This window comes from Anas platyrhynchos, chromosome 3, assembly GCF_047663525.1.
Source record: "Anas platyrhynchos isolate ZD024472 breed Pekin duck chromosome 3, IASCAAS_PekinDuck_T2T, whole genome shotgun sequence".
Classification (NCBI taxonomy): Eukaryota; Metazoa; Chordata; class Aves; order Anseriformes; family Anatidae; genus Anas; species Anas platyrhynchos.
In genome coordinates this window covers 69,622,271-69,634,534 of record NC_092589.1, presented here as the reverse complement: position 1 = coordinate 69,634,534, position 12,264 = coordinate 69,622,271, and the positions used below count along the sequence as shown (strand labels likewise).

Here is a 12,264-nt window from a genome sequence, read left to right as displayed (position 1 = left end):
CATAAAACCTGATAAATCTTGGGAAGGAATGTGTCTTTGTAGGACTTCAAAACTTCCAGAAATTTTGCATCTCCAAATCTGACTAGGAGCCAACAATTTCAAAAAATATAAAATCAAAAAAATATATGAAAGAAACTGTTTAATGAATAAATAGTTTTGAGCATTTGTTTGAACCATGTTATGGTTCAGTCGGTCACATAACAATGGAACATACTTGATTCACACAAGAGAGAGATATGCCCAGTGTTATTAAGCAAAGGCTATTTCAGAAGTTGAAACAAAAGAGGAATCAAGTATTGTTCCTACTGTGGAAACAAAACAGGCACTGTCAGGATGATATTATTTACATAACTCCGTCCTTTTTTTAACAGAAAGGAAGAAAACGAGAGAAAAGTCAGCGATTCTGAGGAATACTAGTCCCTTGCTGCTGTCATGAATTCCTATCTACACAAGTCACTTGAAGGCATATGGCTGCAGGTCCCTGTGTTCTTGCCAAGCTTCTAGTACATCTCTTGTATAACGGAAATCACGTTAAATGCAAATGCGAGCTCATCATCATGAGCTCATTTATCCTACTGGGCCCTGAGAACAGTAGTGTGGAATGGAAACAAAGGCTGGGGAGTACCTATCATTAATACCTAAAATGAATGGCCATGAGCTGGATGCCTGACTTCATTTTATTTTTAACTTGCAGATGGTGAAACTGCATGAAGACTGAACACAATTATCAGATGAACAGCATCTTGTTAAGCTATCAAAGTGCTTAGGCACTATCCTTTGATTCAGCTGTCCACTGGTGCCCTTCCGTAAGATGACATTTATTCTAACACAATTTGTACGTAGAAGCTTATCTGACATGTCATATATGTCACAAGTGTATAATGTTTGTGTCCCACTCTTTGTTGCAGCACAGTAATAGGTACTGATGAGGTGATACCAGACACAAGTACAACTCAGGGCTATGTGTTAAGGATGCACTTAGCAAGTATATTGTTCAGTTACAGGAATAACATATTTCCCTCGACATCCAGGCTGGTGTCAGCTTTCAAAGATGGCTTTTTATGTTTTTGTATCAACAGGTTGAGTCTTAGCCTGGTTTCTACAGACTTAGCCAAGACCTCAAATATCCTGCCTGCTGATCTACAGCAGTAGTGAAAAGTGTAGTCATAGGTTCCAGACTAGGACCCACTGATTTTACTGTACATGTTAGGTGCTCAAGCATGTCTAAAATTCAGGTTGTTGAACCAACAGACTCCTAAGTTTTGAACTAAAACAGTCAGGGTCTTAATAAATGCCCTCTTTTTACCTTATCTATGGGTAAGTCACATGCAATGAGGCATGCAGTCAAATTTTTCAGGAGTCAGTAAGACAGTTATTTCTTAAAATCAGTTTATTGCTTTAAAAAAAAAAAAAAAAGTGGAAAAGTTTGTAGGAAACTTATTAGTAGAGGCTTCAAGACTCGGCCTTTGGATACAGTCAGAGTTTCAGCAATAAGAGGAGCTAAGTCTTTCGTTGGAGCCAGTCTGTGCCACTATGGAGCAACCTCCCTCCATAACCACTGACCAAGATTAAATGAAACAGTCTCTGCTACACAGACACAGCACATTTCATACACATTTGGCTGTGCAGCAATGTGTGCATCTGTGTGCACACATTACTTTTGAGATATCAAAACAAAAGATATAAAAAGATCTCAGATGCACATATCCTTCTGGGGAAAAATATCAGAAAACTAACATGCGATAAGTGCTAATTACATTGCATGAAGCAGTACTTTAAGACATTTGGGCAGTCTAATGATGAATATGGTAACTAAATATATGGGGAGCAGAACTGAATTTTAGCATAATATCTCTTGGATGGAATTTGTGTAATCAAACTCTGTAAACCATGTCTAGACTTGCCTGCTGCTAAGAATAGTACAGATCTGAACATAAAGAAAACTATATTAATTTCTGTGTGCACTGTAGTTGAGATCGTGCTGATGTTTGTGCATTTTAAAGGCAAAGTATGGTATGCAGTTGTCTTCATTACTGATCTAGCCCAGAAAAACAACTTTAAACACACTTTGGACCTGAGGAACTGTTTGCTGAATGAAGGCCTGGTGTGGCTAGTACATGAAATGAGAGTTTCAGAAGCACAGGGCAGATGCTCCTATAAAACTAACTTTGCAGGACAGCAACAGGCACCTCTCCACTTACACATGCAGCTGCTCCAGAAATACTCACTTGTTTACTGTCGGCAGTGCGTGCACAAGGAGAGCGCGCCTCCGCTCCTGTGCCACAATTCAAAGGCACACGTAACAAGGGAGTGCGTGCCTGCTGAATCCTCCTGTCAGCAGATCTTCTCAGTTTTCACCTCTTCTTCACTACTTTACAAACTCTCAGCTATTTTTTCCCAAGTTGTAACGTGGGGGCTCTTGGAGATTGTTGCCATTCTCCTCCCGCCTGTCATACACCTTGTTTCCAAGTATGGTCACTATGAGGGGACTGTCGCTTGGGGACTTTGTGGAAAATTAATGGCAGACAGGAAAGGGCAAAAAAGACAGGACAGATGGCTCTGTCACCACCACCAGCCTGATGCCATGAGAGAGCTTCAGTGCCTTTTCAAATGCCACTCTGTTCCGTAGACTTACTCTGAAGTTGATCCGATTGCACCCTTGCCAGCTGTCTTTCTTCTTTTTCATAAGATTTTTCCTTGTCCTTCTGCTTACCGGGCTCATCCACGTGGCAAATGCAAAAGGTCAGTTTTTAAGTTAGTGACTGGGTGCTGATGGTCTGAAATACTGTTTAACTACAGGCATATTGGAATCTTGCTAGAAGTGGTGTTGAATAGTGTTGTTAATCGGGCTTGTTTACTTGCTGGTTAAAATCCAAATCAGGTCAGCTGAGACCTGAAGGGGAATGAGTAAACTTCTAATTTAGTAGGTGAACGGAGTGATGTCACCTTACTTTATTCTTTAAACAGCATTCTATCTAGTTTCACTTTCACAGGGAAACACACACCCGTAATATTTTGGGTGCACATTGGAAGCCTGAAGAGATGTGTTTCCTTATGTGAGCAGTGCCAGACAAATTGTAGTTTGTTTTATGCTCATACTCATATAAAGATATGATTAGGATTTTATGCGTTTAAAACACGATGAACTTCAGTAGGGTTAATAAGTTGTGATGTGACACCGGACTGTGCAGTCGGAGTCTACAGAGAGAAAGCTAATACCCTGTCCTCTGGAGAAGCAGGGTTATAATCTCTAGTTATGTAGTTTCAGCCCATACGATTGTAATTATAGGAAAAGTTCTGTGTTGCACACATCCCAGACAGTACAACAAAGTTTGCAGTTAGGAAAGACAACTTATGCCAGGCATATTTGCTTCCAAAGACAGGTATATTTGTAGTACTTTGTTAACTCAATGCAAGACTGAATGTTTTCTATATCCACCACTTTTGATATTGCTGGAGAATGTTTCCAGGACTGGACAAGGTTATAAAACTGGAGAATTAGACTGTCAACCAGAAAAGTCAACACTCTGGAGAAATTTGGAGTGGAACCTTGTGTCTACATGTGAAAATGTGTCACTGTCACAAATCTAAAGATGGGATTTGGCTGTGGCCACTTGATGTGAAGGAATATCAGAGATCTTGCACTTTTCTGGGGACATTAATGGGATGTCTGAGACAAAAGTAAACATTCACCACTAGGAATTCTTGCCATCCCTGAATCTCACTTCTGAAGAGAGATACAGGGTGTTTACCTACAGACAGGTCTAGCCCCTGCTTGATGTCAGCTTTTCACATGATGGCTTTGCAACAAACACCAACACTACTGAGTATTGGAAACATAGCTGCAGATTGCTTGCAGGAAGACAGCTGACACTCCAGCTTTTGGAGTGGAAAGAGCATTTTCTATTGCTGTAAAGAGGGTTATTTTTGCCGCCACAGCCGTGTGTCATCAAGCCAATGATATCATTTCTTATGCAGAATCCTGTTATTCCAGGTACTCTAACAGAATATTTTTTTCTTTTTCTTTTTTTTTTCCTCCTAATTAAGCTGATTAAACAAGCTTCCTTCAATGCAAAGCTACAGTATTGAAGTTTTAAGATCAGATGAAGCTCTAATTTGGGGGAAAAAAATGTTCATTCTGTAGTGATGAGTTCCAACTATAACTGGCTATGAAGTATTAAAAGAATATACATGATCTGTCTGGAAAATAGACCTGAAACACCAGAGCATTTCTGTGTTGCAGCATTGAGATTGCCAGCACCTATCTTTGTGCTGGCATAGTCCACATATCAAAAGACGAAATGAGAGGAAAGGAGTGGAGAGGAGAGGACAGGAGAGGATGGGACAGGACGAGTTCAGTTGGAAGGGACATACAAAAATTATCTAGTCCAACTGCCTGACCACTTAAGGGCTAACTATAATTTAAGCATTTTACTGCATTAGTGAAACATCTCTTGAACACTGACAGGCATGGGGCATCTACCACTTCTCTAGGGAGCCTGTTCCAGTGTTTTACCACCATTATGGTAAAGTATTTTTTCCTAATATTTAGTCTGAACCTCCCAGGAGAAGATCACTTGGTGACAACCTGCAACAGGAATAATCTCTGGGTTTGTGTAAACAGCAGTATGTAGCAGTAGGATTTCAGGAATGTCTAGGGTAAGTCACTCTTCGTGTCATAAAGCAGTCTGATAAATTTCCTGGATTCATTTGAATCAGTCTGTATTCCTCCTACTTGTCTGAGCAGTAACAAGTTCTAGCTTGGTTGCACCATTTCCAACTCACTTCTGCTTCATATTCAGACAGATTAGAATGGGAGTGGATTTTATCTTTGGGATTTACAATGCATGATGGTGTGCAGTGACAATGTCACTTACTAGACTAAACAGGGAAAGATGTAAGACATTGTCTGCTTAACAACATGGTGGCCTGATCTTATCTTGCCTTCAGTAATATATCAGTGCTCCATGCCATGAACAATCAGCACACTGCTCAGTTAGTTGCAAAGCCTACAGTAGACACCACTATTGAATCTGTTGCAACCAAAACAAATACCCAGAGCTATTCACTTCCAGGTTGAAGTCTGATCTGCTTGTGTATTCGTCACCCCATCATAAACTTCTTCAGGGGCTGAAAGCAAAGAAAGAGCTGAGAAGGTGGCAAAAACACAAATGTAGGCTAATATTCACACTTAGTATTGGTCATGCTGTGTATGTGAGGTACTATGCTGCAGTATCTGGTGAAGGAATGCTGAATTAATTCATAGATGTAATTTCATGTCTCATATTATTTCTGCAGGCAGCTTCAACACTCCCTAAATTCCCTCAGGGTCATTTTCTTTTAATTTTCCAAGATGAGTCAGAACTATCCACCTTCCTTTCCTGATATTTTTGCCTCATTATCTCTATTCCTCTCTCTTCTCCTCTGTCTTGAAACTTTCCCTACAACATTACCCCCACTCCACCTCTTTAACTGGTCATATAATCTATCCTTTGCCCAGTTGGATGACATGGCTTTCTCAGTCCTTGCCTAGATGTGACATTTCGACTTGTTGTCCTTGCAGAACATAAATAATAAAGGCTTATCCATAGAAGACAAGTACAGGACTTCTGTTTTTGTAGATGGAAGCTTTTGTTCATGTATCCACCTGCTCGATATCACTTAGACATATCAAAATGCACAAGATAATTTCCTACTATTACATTTCGTTCTCAGCAAATGCTATAATCCCCACAGGAAAGTAAAGTCATGATGAATGGGAAGGAAGAATCCCCCACAATCTCCACATGAGGACAGGTCCTGTGCCATTCCTTAGCTTCACTGTCACACCCAAGATCACGGCCACCTTGGCAATGTTCAGCTCTTGTTCTGTGTTCCCTACTTAAACGGTTCTAAGTATATATCACTGCCACGAGATCTCACTAGGATGGTTGCAGAGGGAGTTTAGGTATATCAGGTTCTTAGGCAATCCACAAAGCCTAACATGAGGTTACTTTTTCCAGGCTGCAAGCCTGAGTCAGGTGCTTAATGGAGGGTAGCTAAATAACATCTGCCAGCTTAGAGCATATGTTTGAAAAACAAAGGTGTTGTTAGAGTAAGCCTGGAGTTATGTGCGCAAACTTGGACTGCAATTCCTTTCCTTGGCAGTGAGCCTTGGTCCTTTGAAGAGCCTACATGAGGCCCATTGAAAATGCACTGTAAAAGATGAATCCACAGTACTTGTGAATTTAATTATTTCACTTAACTGATAGGCAAGGAAAGGATATTTTCACAGAAAGAACCTCAAATTTGATGATGAGGTTATATCTCAAGATGGAATGTCTGTGGTAACTCCTCACTGGCAATGTCCAGAGGATAAGCAAGACTGTGTTAGAAATGGGTAAACTCACTGGGAATGGGGAGATGGAGCCAATTTTGCACGTTCGCATGGAAAAACAAGATGGGCTCCCTCTGCAGGCCAGAGACTGCCGCCTGGAGGTGTAGACACAATGAACCAAAAAAAGCTCCTGAAATAGCTGTGGAAAAACTCATTGTCTCTCCTCATCAGTCATGTCTCTCTTTTTCTCCTATTTTACTGCTCCACCCAGCCTTCTGGAACAGCAACCCAAGTGCTGCTAGTGTTGTGGCAAGAGAAAAGGAGATGGAGTTTAACAAGTGGGTAAAGACTCTCCATCTTTACTACTCCAAAATTTACAAGCAGTACTGATGAGCTACTGCTAGTTGTAGCTTATTAGGAGAGATCCCGTTCTCCCCTTTTTTCCTCTAACAAAAAAATCTGTATTTATAAGCAGAAGCCAACCATCTGCCTCCCCTGAATTCAGAAGTCCTGTGAGTTAGAAGTGATTTAGAAACATGGGCAGTCATACCACAGTGACAGTGGACCCATTTCACTGCCTGCCTGATGTAAAACTGCCTTGTACTCTTTGTAGTCTGGGGAAAACAGAAAGACAAGGGTTACGCAAAATACTGCCTCCCAAAATTCTCGTCAGACAGACTGTGTTGCAGCCAAGGCCTGGAAATAAGGTCATGTGCAGTGACTCAGAAGTCATCTTCAGGGTAAGCAAGTAGTAGAGACGAAGGGACAAGAATGGGGCTGATGCATAGGACTGGTGAAGAAAATGTTAGAAGTCTGGACCATATAAACGTGACATGCTCATGGTCTTAGTTATACAGGATGCTTAGAATGGACAGGATGCCTAGGAGGACACAACCAAGGTGTTGGATAACAAGTTGCTAAAGGTCAAGTGAATGATAATGTGTCCTAAACTGGGTCAGGTGAGTGCTAATTAATTATGCCTGTGTCAGCAAAATGGGTAGGCACTTACAGTTGCTCTAGAAAAGCATTTAAATGAGATTGAACAAGATGACCATATCACCTGGACAATGAGGACAAGAGATGTGGTTTTTATGATGTGATGGTTACAATGGCTTTGCGAGGCACATTTAGTTCTTACAAGTGACAAACAAGGAAAAACATGTAGACTGTTATTGAAATTGTACAATAGGAAACTAATGCAGTCAGGAATTTTACCTGTATTGCTTTTGTAATAAAGGAAATTGAATCAAAAAGCAAATCTTATGTAAAGTATGGTGTATATGGGTTTACAGGCACATGTAAGGAAAAGAGATGAAGAAAAATAGTGGCCCCTAAAAGAAAGCTCAACCTGATTACCTCCAACATTAACCTTACCTGCTCTCTAGTATTAAAGATGCACTGCTCTAATATTCCTTCAAGAAGTCTGCATTACCCTGCTAAGTTTGTGGATATCCCACACCTCTTATGCCACAGGCTGTTTCTTGTTTTCCAAAGTAAATATTTTGAAGAGGAAGCCTGCTGAACACATTTTCTTCATCAGTTTGGAAACACTGTGTAGCTACCTATCTCTGAAATTGGTTTTGGAAGAGTTCAAGAACCAGAAAAGTGACACTGGAAAGCTACAGGAAAAACAAAGCAAAGGAAAGTTCACCAACAGCTCTGACCACAGAAAGTTCCTCTAGTTAACCTGAATGGGCCACGTCATAGGGACAGTTTTTGACCAAGTAGACAAAGTCAAGGATGGATCTGGGAGCTCCAGCCTGCACACAATTTAGACAAGAAGGGAACTGTGATAATAACTCACAGCAGTCTGCAAGGTTCCTCATGCTTCATTTTTCCCTTCTGCCACTCCCTTTCTCACAGGGTGTAGGGAAGCTTTGTTTCCAAAGAAGGGTACTGTCAATGGCACGTGTACAGAAGTGAAAGTAGCGAATAAGCACACTTTTGGAACATTGCCTACACAATAATTCTAATGTACAGTGAAAGGGAAGATGTCAAACCAATGAAAATAATTCTTCCACATTTCCAAGGGCTCAGGGAGTTCAGAGTGTTGCTTAACCACCAACAGCTTTTATTATTTGATCTGACTCTTAAAACTTTGGCAGTAGCAATTAGTTGATACACATATTCAGAAAAACAAGCATCAATAATGTCAGCCAAAAGAGATATGTGAGTAGCTTCTGTATATAGATGACATTTGTTACTACTGTGGAGACTGAGATGCATAGCTGTGTGTGCCTAGGCACAGACCACAGGCTCTTCATGTCTGCAGAAGATCTCCTTAATGGCAATTCAGCCATCTACACTAATATATATTTTTAAACTTAGTCAGAAAGCCACAATAAGAATGCTGTTTAATTAACTGACAGCAAAGCCCATCTCCATTAAACACACGTTATAGAAAGTCCACAGTGAAAAGGAAGAAGTAGGCAACCCAGAGGTGGCACAGGAAATACCAGCTGGGCCAATGGTGCTCAGGTCAACTGGCAATAGTAAGCGGGGGAGCTGAGACCTAAGAGCAAAGAGAATAGATTCAAAAAAAAAAAAAAAAATCAGAAAACCCCCTTATACAGTTAAACCTAGTGTGTTTGAAATGATTTAGCAGTTCAATGCAAATAAGTAATGCAAATGCTTGAGTATTTGAGGGAGGAATTCTTCTGGCCTTTTCCAGACGTTCATGACCTCTCTGTGTCCTTGCTCTTCCATAGTCTTAAGCAAATAAATTTTGTCCTTTCACAATGTTCACAGAAGAGCACGTATAAACCAGTTCTTGATTTTTTTTTCTCCTTGTTTGGACAAAATGACTACAGTGATGAGATTAAGTAAAAAATTTGCTCTTGTACAAAGAACTGAAGATGGGAGTCCTGTTTTGAGAAAACTGTTGAAGTGATGGTTTAATGAACCGTTCAAGATCCTAAGCTATTTCTTCCAATGAGACAGGAATCTGTAGCACCTGTTGTAGTAATTTATTCCAAACAATCAGAAGCAATTTGGTGATGCTTTGTAGGCCAACATTTAAATTTATTTTGATGAGCAAATATCAATTTTCTTGCAGAGGAAGTCAAATGTTCTGAGTGCAGAAAAAAGAAGTGCTAACGTGTGTTTTATGGTACTCAAAGAACAATTTATATCCTATATCTTTTTTAAAAAAATATTACTATTACATTTTAGTATTTTGAAACTATATTCTACTGTCAAAATATTTCAAACAACTTGACTGAAAGATAGTCAAGCAGAAGGTTTAAATCTTAAGAGTTAGCATCCCACTAATGAGGATGTATGTATAATCACTAACCAGGTCTAAAACCAGCAGCTTCTCTCACCCTGCTCCCCTTGGTGACAGTCCCCTTGCCAGTTGGACAGGTCATCTCTGTCTTGCCTGGAATTTTCTTGATCTTCTCTCTTGAGTGGCAGCTGCTGGCACTCTGCGAGCAAGAGGAATTCACTGGCATATTGTGGGGCAAGCACAGTGGACTGCTGAGCACAACAGAAAAACCAGTTGAGACCCTGCTAGTAGAGGGCAAAGAGCACTCAAGAGAGAAAGGAAAGGGGGGAGTTTGTTGCACCAGACCTGAACCACTAGTGATTCTTTAACTAGTTTCTGTCCAAACAGTAACCAACACCATGTGCCATTTTTTGCCTGCCACATATTTATTAACCCAACTGCAATGGCAGCATGTTAAAACATCCACATATGCACACTTACATGCAAGCCCCATGACTGCAAAACTCAGACGCCAACAGGCACAACCAATTCTCCATTGTGCAGCAGGCTGTGACATCCCATATAATCAAAAAGCCTAAATTACTGTCTTGGGGTTGAGGGTTGAGTTTCAGTGTGTGGTCCCCCCATCTAGGTCTGCGTGGGCTTGGTTAGTAGTCTGTGCTACATGCAGACCTGGAGCCAGCTCAGGGCCAGCTCCAGGGCACCTGTTTCACGCTGCACCCTGAGCCAAAGGGAAGGTAGGAACATTGTGCCAAGGTGTCTGACTTGATCTGCCTTGGCCTCTTCCTATCCAAAGTGTAGCTAGCACGCTTTGTCACACCTGAGCCAGCACCTGGAATTTCTCTGCCTCTGTGGCATTGCTTACACAATTGCATTACACAAAGAGTAATCAGCCCACAAGTATCAGTTGTATTTCCTTTGGCTTCAAAGCTTTCATTAGACTGGAAGCATTTAAAATACCAGACTGTTAATAATGGCAGACATTTGCAAAAGCATATCAGGCACATTTCTTACTGCTCTTTTGCTTAGTAAGTGTATTTCTTATTAAATACAAGTGTCTTGCTTTGTGCTATAACTGACGACCTCTTTGAGATTTCTGTTAGAATAATGTACCTCGGGCTGTCTCCTTAGTGGTTTTCTACAACAAATGTGCTATTCCAACCTGTGTTACCTACCCCATTTTTCTCAGTGTAAAACCCAAGCCTTGTTTTTAACACACATGTTTAGGCATCTTGTGGGCTAGTTAGTTGTTTCTTTATGCCACCATCAGAATCAGAGGGAGCATTCCCCATTCCCATCTCACAAGTACCCCAGAAAGCTTTCTCTGACTGTATTTTCTTTGTTAGAGGGTGTTTATCCCAGAGGGGTATGCCATACAGCCCAGACTAGGTCCAGCAAACTACTTCTAGCCAGGAGTGTTTGGAGCAGTTCTGGTTCTCCACCTCACCAGCACAACTGGCAGAGACCACAGCGCAGCTGAGACAATTACAAAATCTAAAATCTTTCATGGAAGAGACTGAAGGATATATAAATTCACCTTCATTTTCAAAAGTCTTTAAACTCTCATAAGGTTGAGAAGACTGACTTGAGCAGGTGGCTGTGCAATGCAAGGGCTCATTGCGTAACAGAGCAGATCAGTTTGATCTTCACATCACCATCAGACTTCTTAATTCAGAATCATGAGTTCGTAACACAGAGGTTGGTGATGAGAAAGGCTGCAGAGTCTATGTGAAAAAGTGTGTTCACTTCTTAAAGTCCTGTAATTAAATGAAACACCAATCACTACAATAGCCAACTCATCCAGGCTGATATTCCCTAGCCAATTTCTGAGATACACTTCAACATACAGAAAAGGCTTAGGAAAGGATTTCAAGGACAGATAATTTCATGAAATAAGGGCATTTCAGGCTGTGGAAATATCATAAAGCCTAGAGAGCTGTGTGGGACCTTGCCAAATGGGCTGCCATGGCCAGAGTCACCAGCCAAGTGGATGGAGGTAAGTGTGACACAAGAGGATACAAGTGTAATAGCACTGCATCCTAGTGCTGCATCCAAGAAAATAGTCCACACATGCACAATAAGTTTGGCTCATTTATTTTGGTAAATGAAAACTTCTGATTACCAAGCAAACCAAAATGTCTACTTTCTAACCAGCTGGTCTGCTGATGTTTCAATTTAAAATAAACTTTCCCAGTTAAAGTACAGCTTTGTAGAAACCAGGTGTCCAAGTTCTTCATTCTCAGGTCAGAAGAATTTGTCCATCATATGACTAAATCAGGGCAGGGTAAGAAGTGAAGGCGATGCACTTCTACCATGAAAAAAAATAATGGCATATTCTCGTCTTTAATAATCATTATAGGAAGTCTGGTCAGAAGAAGCCAGAAAAGACTTCTAAGTCTTCTCCATAAGGTAGATCAGCTGCTATATCCATTATAGGAGCCCAAACTGATGAATTACACACGGCACTGACATTAAATCTTGGGGCGTCTCGCTCTTTTTTGGTTTTTAAATATGTCTACCCTCCGTTGGAGATTCAGCATGTGTTGTCACAGCTCGGCTGCCTAATTTTAACCACTAATGGGGCTTGCTTATCCCCAGGATCCAGATTCGGGCCAGAAATAGGAAGCCGAGTGATGGTCATGTGTTTGACAAGGAGCCGGGCAGTGGGCCAAAACACATTTGAGCTGGATGGAATTTCTTGCCCCTGTGAAAATGCAGCGCT

At 40.9% G+C, this 12,264-nt stretch overlaps 1 long non-coding RNA gene across 1 annotated transcript; it reads right to left on the bottom strand.

Moving 5' to 3' along the window:
* Positions 1–8,364: 8,364 nt before the first annotated feature.
* LOC119716634 (uncharacterized) lies at positions 8,365–10,709 on the bottom strand. Its single transcript, XR_005264987.2, has 2 exons — positions 9,640–10,709; positions 8,365–8,828 (listed from the first exon to the last, which is right to left on the bottom strand). It is a non-coding gene; the product is annotated as an uncharacterized lncRNA (long non-coding RNA).
* Between the last annotated feature and the right edge of the window lie 1,555 nt (positions 10,710–12,264).